This window comes from Hylobates moloch, unplaced genomic scaffold (genome assembly GCF_009828535.3).
Source record: "Hylobates moloch isolate HMO894 unplaced genomic scaffold, HMol_V3 SCAFFOLD_6, whole genome shotgun sequence".
Lineage (NCBI taxonomy): Eukaryota > Metazoa > Chordata > Mammalia > Primates > Hylobatidae > Hylobates > Hylobates moloch.
The window spans coordinates 111428526-111439291 of record NW_026652281.1 but is presented as its reverse complement, the minus strand read 5'-3'; the positions used below and the strand labels follow the sequence as shown (position 1 = coordinate 111439291).

Below are 10766 nucleotides of genomic sequence, written 5' to 3'. Positions count from 1 at the left end.
AGCCTGGGCGACCGAGTGAGCCTCTCAAAAAAAAAAAAAAAAAAAAAGGAAAGAAAACCCCACCTAAGCACATCATAATGAAACTGCTTAATTCAAATATAAAAAGAAAATCTAAAAGGCAAGAAGTCATGTTTCCTTTAAAGGAGCTGATCTCAACAAAAATGATGAAATCCAGAAGACAATGAAATGACACCTTTGAAGTACTGAAAGAAAATAGCTGCCAAGCTAGAATCGTATACTCTGTGACAAAAATGAGGGCAAAATACAGACTTTTCTTCTTTTTGAGACAGTTTTACCCTTGTTGCCTAGGCTGGAGTGCAATGGCATGATCTCAGCTCACTGCAACCTCCCCCTAAGCAAACATATAAGCAGAAAGAATTTATTGCCAGAAGATCTGCCTTAAGATAAAAGCTGAACAGAGGTTTTGTTTTGTTTTGTTTTGTTTTGTTTTTGAGACGCTCTGTTGCCCAGGCTACAGTGGCACAATCTCAGCTCACTGCAACCTCCGTCCCCTGGGTCCAAGTTATTCTCATGCCTCAGCCTCCCAAGTAGCTGGAATTACAGGCACCTGCCACCACGCCCAGCTATTTTTTTTTTTTTTGCTACAGATGGGGTTTCACAATGTTGACCAGGCTGGTCTCGAACCCCTGACCTCAAGTGATCCTCCCACCTCAGCTTTCCAAAGTGCTGGGATTACAGGTGTGAGCTATTGTGCCTGGCCTGAAGAGAGTTCTTAAGGCAGAAGGAAAATAGTCCCAAATGGAAACAGGAAATTTGAAGGGAATGAAGAACAACAAAAGGGGGAAATGTGTGAGTAAATATAAATAAATATTGACTGTAAAGATCAATCATAGTAATATGAGGGCTTAAAATATATGTAGAATTAAAACTCATGACTCCAATAAAGCAAGAAGGAGAAGGTAAATAGAGATAAAGTGTTCTAAGATTTTAGCATTATCAGGGAAATATCAAAATAGTAATTTGTATTAAACTCAAGTCAAAGATGGTAAGTATAATTCCAACTGTATTAGTAATTACATTAAAACAACTAGAATAAATACTCCAAATAGAAGATGAATATTATCAGATTGGATTAAAAATTATCTAACTATAAACTGGGTATGGTGGCATGTGCCTATAATTCCAGCTACTCAGAAGGCTGAGGCAGGAGGATTGCTTGAGGCTAGGGGTCAAGGCCAGCCTGGCCAACATAGTAAGACTCCAATCTAAAAAGAAAAGTTAAAAAAAAAACCCAGCTATATGCTGCATATAAAAAATATCTTAAGTATAAGACACTGAAATGCTCAAAGTAAAAGCTGGAAAAAATATAGTGTGCAAACAAGAATTGAAAGAAAGCTGGAGCTGGGTGCAATGACTTACCCCTGTAATCCCAGCATCTTGGGAGGCCAAGGTGGGGAGATCACCTGAGATAGGGAGTTGGAGATCAACCTGGCCAATATGGTGAAACCCCATCTCTACTAAAAATACAAAAATTAGCTGGGTATGGTGGCGCATGCCTGTAATCCCAGCTATTTGAGAGGCTGAGGGAAGAGAATCACTTGAACCCAGGGGGCGGAGGTTGCAGTGAGCTGAGATCGCACCACTGCGCTCAAGCGGTGTTGCTCTTTATTATCAGAGAGAATAGCTCTTAAGGCAAGAAGAATAACTAGAGATAGAAAGAGACATTTTCTAATGATAGAGTCCAGTTCACAAGAAGATATAACAATTCTAGATATATATGCACTGAATAACATAGTTTCAAAATATATAAGGCAAAAATGGACAGAACTAAAAGGAGAATGTAGACAAATCAACATTAATAAGGTAGATTTAACACAACCTTTCAATAGTTGATAAAACAAGCACATGATAAATCAGTAATGACCTAAAAATCAAAATATCACAATAAACTTGACTCTGTTGACGTAATAGAACACTGCACTGAGGATAAGAATATATATTTAAAAAAATTTTTTTTTTGAGATGGAGTTTTATTCTTACTGCCCAGGCTGGAGTGCAATGGCGTGACCTCGGCTCACTGTAACCTCCACCTCCCAGGTTCAAGTGATTCTCCTGCCTCAGTCTCCTGAGTAGCTGGGATTACAGGCATGCACCATTATACCTGTATAATTTTTTGTATTTTTAGTAGAGACAGGGTTTCACCATGTTGGCCAGGCTGGTCTCAAACTCCTGACCTCATGTAATCCACCCACCTCGGCCTCCCAAAGTGCTGGGATTACAGGCATGAGCCACTGCGCCTGGCTTTAAAATATTTTTTATAGAGACAGGGTCTTACTTTGATGCCCAGACTGGAGTGCAATGGCATGATCATACCTCACTGTAGCCTTGAATTCCTGGGCTCAAGCAATCCTTCCACTTCAGCCTCCCAAGTAGTTAGGACTACAAGCACACACCACCAATGCCCAGTTATTTTTTTAAAAATTTTTTGTAGAGACAGGGTCTTATTATGTTGCCCAGGCTGGTCTTGAACTCCTCACCTCAAGTGATCCTCTTGTTACAGCCTCTCAAAGTGCTGGGATTACAGGCATGAGGCACAATGCCCAGCTAGAATATACATTGTTTTTAAGCATACAGGTGAATTTATAAAATTTGACAGTAAAGCCAGCTTCAACAAAGTTTCAGAAGATTGGAAGCACTCAGAATGTACTCTCTGATCACAATAGTCTTAAGGTAGAAATGAATTATAAAAACTAATTAGAAAATGGAAATTAAGCAGTACACTTCTAAGTAATCCATTAATCAAAAAAAGATCACAGTAGAAATTGGAAAGTATGTGAAACTGAATAATAATGAAAATATGGCATATCAAAACATCTGAGATATAGTTAAAACAGTGGTTGGATGGAAATGTGTAAAATGCATATGCTAGAAAAGAAGGAAGGTTAATATCAGTGATCCAAGCTTGTATCTCAAGAAGTGAGTAAAAGAACAGCAAATTAAACCCAGAGAGAAATAAATAAGATAAAAGTAAAAAATAATGAAATTTAAAACAAACACCACAGAAAACGGAGGAGCTTTTACTTCTGTCCATGATGGAGCAACTGGCATGATACTTACTCTTCCTTTGTAAAAGCTAAGATAATGGAAAAAAGTATCTGAAACAATGCATTAGACATTGGGCAACAGCCAACCCAGGACCATAGTCCCTTATAGATGGAAAATGAATGAGATGAGCACTATGATCACATAGGCTTTTTCTTAGAGGCAATTTCTGGACCACAGCACAGGATGGCATAACCCAAGGAGAGCCTGGCAGCTTTGCTGAGTTGATGAAGTAGGGATAGAAGCTTGGGGAGGCCAAGGTGGCTAGAATTTGCAAGGCAGAGTACTAGAGAAGAGAAAAGCTACGTAGAGAAGGTGCTCAAAAGTCTGCATGGGTTACCTTCCAGTCTTTGGTTGAATACTAATCTGTGCAATTGTGGCAGCCATGAAAATAGACCTCTCAGACCTCCAACTGCAGGGAATGTAATTTTGACCTATGGTCCCTGTTGCTGCATTTTGAAATTCATCACCATGTTCATACTAAGGAATCTTCCCATGGCTGCTGCTTACAGTCAGTGACTAGGCACAGGGATACTGAGGACGGCCCATTATTGGAAGATGAGAAACTCAAAATTTTGGCTTAAAGATTCTTCATTGGCATTGCCAAACTTCCTTAGAACTGCACTGCAGTGTAAGTTGCTTCCACTCAACATTTCTTTCCTTCACAAAGGTCAGACATACATTACAGTCTGATGCCTTTCCTAGATTCCCCTGGCTCCTTTCCCAGTTTTCTCACAGGTATTTCTCCCAGTAAATCTCTTGCATATCTAATCTCTTGCCATCTGTTTCTCAGGGGACTTGAGCTAACACAAGTGGTACCAAGAGTGGTCCAAGAAAATAGGCAGCAAGATGGGATCTGGGACTGGCTCACTCACCTCCTGGCAGGCAAAGAGAACATCATTCTGACTGGTACGTGGGACATGGATAGACACTAGCATAAACCAGAGTTCAGCAACTCAAGATTTCACAGGTGGCAACCTGGAAAATGATGTGGTAGAGGGAAGTTCTGTGTAAGGTGTGATGATGCAGGCAGAGAAAGATTTTGGGGGAGGAAGGAGATTACCTCCAAAGATGGGTGAATTGGTTACTGCTGAGTTGTATTGATGCCTTGCAGTGGGATAATCAGAAACTGAAAGCTCTTGAGTGGTTAATGGCTAAGCCAGATGGTTTCGTGGTATCATCTTACAAAGAGCTCCTTATGTACTGCAGTGGAAGAGCAGACATGTGAGCAGTAGGATGAAGATGTAATTGTTAGAGTTGCAGAGCTTCAGAGCCATGAGACATTTGAATGCCCAGTAGCCCTATTATACAAAGGTCAGGACCTAGTGGGGATAACCTGGGATCCTGAAACATGGAATGGGGACATCTCATCGAATGCCCCTAAGAATGCTGGCACTGCAGCCCTTGCACTCCCTGGGCTTGCTCATTTTTCCCTTGTAAGAACTAACACTTATATTTTGCTGTGTGATGCTGCAGGTGCTCATCTCAGTAGCTGCCCCAACTTTTGGCTGCCAAGTCAATAACTTAGGCTAAATCCTAGCATAACTTTGTTGAAAACATGCTGGGCCTGATAAGGGAAGAAAAGAGACTTATATCAAAAGAATTGCAGGAATTAGCTAGCATACTAGCAGGAGCCAGGGACGTATCCTTGGAATTAGATTTTTAGGGTGTTTGATCAAGGGGACTAGAATGTAAGCATAGATAAGCAAGAATTCATTTACTCAGGAGTACTATCTCAGGACATGGGATTTAACACCCTTGCAAGGACCATAGGGGATAAGGCAAATTCACTGCTGTGGTGGCTTTTAGAAGCTTGGAAAATGCTGTGGCTAACACTCAGGGAAATGGAAAGGCCTGAGTTGCCCTTACAGATGGCACAGGAAAGGATAAAGAGGCTGAGGGAAGTAGGCATGCTAGAATAGATGTGTAATGTAAGACCAGAAGTCTAACCAGAGAACCATGGGAGGACCCAGAGGATACATCATTCACCAAGGCCTGGTGAAATGAGGTTGAAGATTTGGACACTGAAAACTACAGCAACAGAGACTAATGTTGAACCCCTGACATAGCACTGTTCTCTGAAGAGACCAACCAGCTAGTTGGTGCCAAGTCAAGTATATCAGACTTCTTTCAACCCAAAAGAGCAAGACTTTTATCTTCACCAGGTATAGATACTTATTCTGAGTATGGTCTTACACTTCCTGCCTAAAGATTCTCAGCTTCTCTGGGGCTTACAGAATAATTCATAGACATGGAATTCCACACAACATAGCATCCAACCACTTTACAGTGAAGAGGGTGTGGAGTAGTTTCATGACCATGGGATTCACTGGCAATATCACATGTACCATCCTAAAGCAGCCAGCCTTGTAGAACACTGGATCAGCCTTTGTAAGTACAGATGAAGTGCTAGCTCAGAGGAAATATTCTGAAAAGATAATGTGCCAATCTTCCAGATGCAGGATATATATGCAGAGACTTTTTTAGAATATTATATCCCCAGGGGGAAAAAACACATGGGTCTGGGAGTCAGGGCATGGAAGCAGGAATGGCTCCTCTTATTATCACTCCCAAAATGGGGATTCATGTCCCAACTGGGAGATTTTGTACTTCTCATCCCTGTAACCCTGGGCTTTGACAGAATTGGAGTTCTTGGTTTCGAAAAGGGGCATAATCTTGCTAGAGGTCACACACAGCAAGAGTTCCATTTAACATAAAGTTACAATTTCCACAATGGCATTTTAAATTCTTTGTGTCCAAGGTCTAGCAGGCAAGAAAAGAAGTCACCATACTGGGAAGGGTAATTGGCCTTGATCAGCAGGAGGAAGTAGGACTACTGTTACGTGAAGGGGGAAGGGTGGCAAATGTGTCCAACCCATTATCCATTTGAGTGCCTTGAACCACTGTAACTGTGAATGAACACATGTGGCAACCTGAGACTGAAAAGGGTATGATTACTAAGAGTTCAGATTTCCCAGGAATGGAAGTTTGGATCACACCACTAGGTAAGGCACCAAGACCTGCTGAAATGATGGCTGTGAGTGAGGAAATTCAGAATGAATCACTTGAGGAGGGAGAGGGTGAAGACCAGGTGCAGGGCTTAGATCAACTGCAGTGATGAGGACTGTAGTTTGTCTCATTATTCTCTCTATCCTTAGTTTCCCCCCAGGAAGAAAGGATAATAGGCATCATGGAGGAGGCTGCCTCTGAATTTTGAGGAGATGTATATCTGTTTGATGCAAGGGGTGAATATTTGGTGGCCTAAAAAATGTGTCTCTAATGTGTCTAACTATGAAGAGCATAATCGACTAATGGGCCCAGCTGCTGCACTCTGAAATCCATCTCCACATTTGCAGTAAGGCCATGCTTCCCATGTGTTAACTCCCAGCTAATGACTTTCTCAGGCATATGAAGGCAGGCCTATTCCTGAGAAATGCAGAATGCCTCTGATGGGAGACTTTGGCTTGAGGATTCCCCGTCAGATTTCCAAACTTCCTTAGAACTGCAGTGCAGTCTAAGTGTCTTCCACTCAACTTTCCTTTCTTTTCTCTTTCAAAAGGGTCAGACCTGCATTGCAATTATATGATTCTCCTAGCTTCCCCGGCTCCCTTCCCATTTTTCCTTACAACATTATAATCTCTTAGAACCCTCTTCTTGGTATTTGTTTTTTGGAGTACTCAAACTGATAAGCCACATATAGGATGAAATTTACAAGGCCAGTCGAAGAATATCTCCCAGGGATCTATAAGTAAAATAATTGTCAGAGATCCCACAGGGCTAGGAGCAACTCAAGTTTCTGCCATCTAATGTGTAGAGATATTTTTGAACAGCCAGGGCATTTAGTAGAGACACCATATCATATCTTTGTAGTAGGGCTAAACTATCTTACAATAAAAGGCCTTTTAGATATGCTCTTACACAGCTTAAAAACAAGACTCTTGGCTGGGCATGGTGGCTCATGCCTGTAATCCCAGCACTTTGGGAGGCCGAGGCAGGGGGATCACGAGGTCAGGAGTTCAACACCAGCCTGGCCAACATGGTGAAACCCAGTCTCTACTAAAAATAAAAAATTAGCTGGGCTTGGTGGTACGTGCCTGTAGTCCCAGCTACTTGAGAGGCTGAGGCAGGAGAATTGTTTGAATCTGGGAGGCAGAGGTTTCAGTGAGCTGAGATTGCGCCACTGCACTCCAGCCTGGGCAACAGAGTGAGACTCTGTCTCAAAAAAAAAAAAAAAAAAAAAAAAGACTCTTAGGGACCAAGGTGATCTGCAAGTAACTCAATGGCTTGTCGAAACAAATTCTAACTTCTTTAAAGGAAATTTAAAAAATTCTAACAATCATGTAAGTGTTATAAGCCTGCCACCCAATGAAAAAATTACTATACTTGGCCAGGCGTGGTGGCTCATGCCTGTAATCCCAGCACTTTGCGAGGCGGAGGCAGGCAGATCACTTGAGGTCAGGAGTTTGAGACCAGCCTGGCCAATATTGTGAAACACTGTCTCTACTAGAAATACAAAAATTAGGCAGGCATGGTGGCAGGCACCTGTAATCCCAGCTACTTGGGAGGCTGAGGTAGGAGATTTGCTTGAACCAGGGAGGCGGAGGTTACAGTGAACCAAGATTGCACCACTGCACTCCAGCCTGTGCAACAGAGCAAGGCTCCATATAAAACAAACAAACAAAAAAATCAAAAAACAAACAAACAAACAAAAAAACAGCCGGGCACGGTGGCTCACGCCTGTAATCCCAGTACTTTGGGAGGTCGACATGGGTGGATCACCTGAGGTCAAGAGTTCAAGATCAACTTGGCCAACATAGTGAAACCCCATCCCTACTAAAAATACAAAAATTAGTTGGGCGTGGTGGCAGGCGCCTGTAATCCCAGCTGCCTGGGAGGCTGAGGCAGGGGAATTGCTTGAACCCAGGAGGTGGAGGTTGCAGTGAGCCAAGATCACACCATTGCCTCCATCCTGGGCAACAAGAGCAAGACTCCACCTCAAAAAAAAAAAAATCACTAGACTTTAAAACAACCCAGCAGCCAGATGCAGTGGCTCACTCCTATAATCCCAGTACTTTGGGAGGCTGAGGCACGCAGATCGCTTGACCAACCTGGGCAATATGGCAAAATCCTGTCTCCACATGAAATACAAAAATTAGCTGGGCATGTGGTGCACGCCTGTAGTACCAGCTACTTGAGAGGCTGATATGGAAGGATTAAGCCTGGGAGTGGAGGTTGCAGTGAGCCAAGATTGCTCCACTGCACTCCAGCGTGGGCAGCACAGTGAAACTCTATCTCAAAATAAATAAATAAAATTAAATTAAAATAAAACTACCCAGAAAAAATGTGATCCACAATGACAATTTTAAATGATTCAATAGAAGGAGATAAAGAAATGATAATGGAATTAGCAGGCAAGGGCTTTACAACAACTTTAGAACAAGAATTTAAAGGACAACATTAACATAAGGGGGAAAGAAATGGAATATTTTTTAAAAAGTCCAAATGGGGCCGGGTGTGGTGGCTCACACCTGTAATCCCAGCACTTTGGGAGGTTGAGGCAGGGAATTGCTTGGGTCCAGGAGTTTGAGACCAGCCTGGCCAACATGGCAAAACCCCTTCTCTACTAAAAATACAAAAGTTAGCTGGGCATGGTGGGACACATCTGTGTCCCAGCTACCTGGGAGGCTGAGACACAAGAATCACTTGAACCTGGGAGGTGGAGGTTGCAGTGAGCAGAGATCACGCCACTGCACTCCAGCCAGGGCAACAGAGCAAGACTCTGTCAAAAAAACAAAACAAAACAAAAGACATAAAGCAAAAGGGGTATAAATAATGAACCAACAGTAGAGACAGAATGGTACTCTATCCATAGGGAAGCAGCACATGAAAGGGAAGAGAAAACAGATGCTATAGCCCAATTACATAGATAATTACATTAAATATAAATGGTTCAAATACTCCAATGACAAGGACAAAGATTGTCTAACTGGGGAAAAAAGCAATATCCAACTATATGCTACAGGAAACACACTATAAATATGAATACACAGGTTAAAAGGATAGAAAAAAGATGCCAACAGTGATAATAAGAGAGCTGGAGTGGCTACATTCTTACATGAAGTAGATTTCTAAACAAGGTATACCAGGGATAAAGATAAATTTCATAATGATAAAAGGGTCAATGCACTAAGAAAATATAACAGTTTTAAATGTGTATGCATTTAATACCAGAGCTTTAAAATACATAAAGCAACTACTGATAGACAATCCACAAATATAGTTGAGATTTCAATACTCTTCTCTCAATAACTGATAGAACAAGTAAACAGAAAATTAGTAAAGACATAGGTGGCTGGGTGCAGTGGCTCACGCCTGTAATCCCAGCACTTTGGGTGGCCGAGGCAGGCAGATCACCTGAGGTCAAGAATTTGAGACCAGCCTGGCCAACATGGTGAAACCCCATCTCTACTAAAAAATACAAAAATTAGCCAGGCGCGGTGGCTCACACCTGTAATCCCAGCACTTTGGGAGGCAGAGGCGGGTGGATCACGAGGTCAGGAGATCGAGACCATCCTGGCTAACACAGTGAAACCCCGTCTCTACTAAAAATACAAAAAATTAGCCGGGCGTGGCAGCGGGTGCCTGTAGTCCCAGCTACTCGGGAGGCTGAGGCAGGAGAATGGCGTGAACCCGGGAGGCGGAGCTTGCAGTGAGCAGAGATTGCGCCACTGCACTCCAGCCTGGGTGACAGAGCGAGACTCCGTCTCAAAAAAAAAAAAGAAAGAAAAAAACAAAAATTAGCCAGGTGTGGTGGCATGTGCCTGTAGTCCCAGCTACTTGGGAGGCTGAGGCAGGAGACTCACTTGAACCTGGGAGGCAGAGGTTGCAGTGAGCCAAGATTGCGCCATTGCACTCCAGCCTGGGTGACAGAGTGAGACTCCATCTAAAAAATAAAAAGACATAGGTTATCTGGCTGGGTGCAGTGGCTCATGCCTATTAATCCTAGCACTTTGGGAAGCCAAATGGGTGGATCCTTTGAGACCAGGAGTTCGAGACCAGCCTGGCCAACATGGTGAAGCCCTGTTTTTACTAAAAATACAAAAAATTAGCAGGGTGTGGTGGCATGCACCTGTAATCCCAGCTACTCAGGAGGCTGAGGCACAAGAATCACTTGAACCCCAGAGGCAGAGGTTGCAGTGAGCTGAGATTGTACCACTACACTCCAGCCTTTGGGACAGAGTGAGACTGTCTCAAAAAAATTAAAAAATAAATAATAAATAAAAAAACATAGATGAGCTGAACAATACTTTCAACCAACTTTGATTAACTGGCATTTATAGAACATGATACCCGACAATGGCACAATACACATTTTTTCCAAGTGCAAATGTTACTAAGATAGACTATATTCTGAGCCATAAAACAAGTCTCAATAAATTTACGACGATTGAAATCATACAGAATATGTTCTCTGACCACAATGGCATCAAATTAGAATTAATAACAATACAATGTTTAGAAAATCCCCAAATATTTGGAAACTAAACAATCAATTCTAAATAATCTATGCATTACAGAAAAAACACCAGGAATAATGGCTGGGCATAGTGGCTCACGCCTGTAATCCCAGCACTTTGGGAGGCCAGGGCAGGCGGATCACCTAAGGTTGGGAGTTCGAGACCAGCCTGACCAACATGGAGAAA

At 42.4% G+C, this 10766-nt stretch overlaps 1 protein-coding gene across 2 annotated transcripts in view; it reads left to right on the top strand.

The window, feature by feature from the left end:
• Positions 1-10766, top strand: part of CDKL3 (cyclin dependent kinase like 3) — a 141551-nt gene that overhangs the window by 95518 nt on the left and 35267 nt on the right. Inside the window, exon 13 of one of the 2 annotated variants that reach the window (XR_009214253.1) lies at positions 3857-3972. The exons of the other annotated variant lie outside the window; for it this stretch is intronic. The gene's annotated coding sequence lies outside the window, so the exon portion shown is untranslated. The remainder of the gene's footprint in view (positions 1-3856; positions 3973-10766) is intronic. 2 annotated transcript variants of the gene reach the window in all.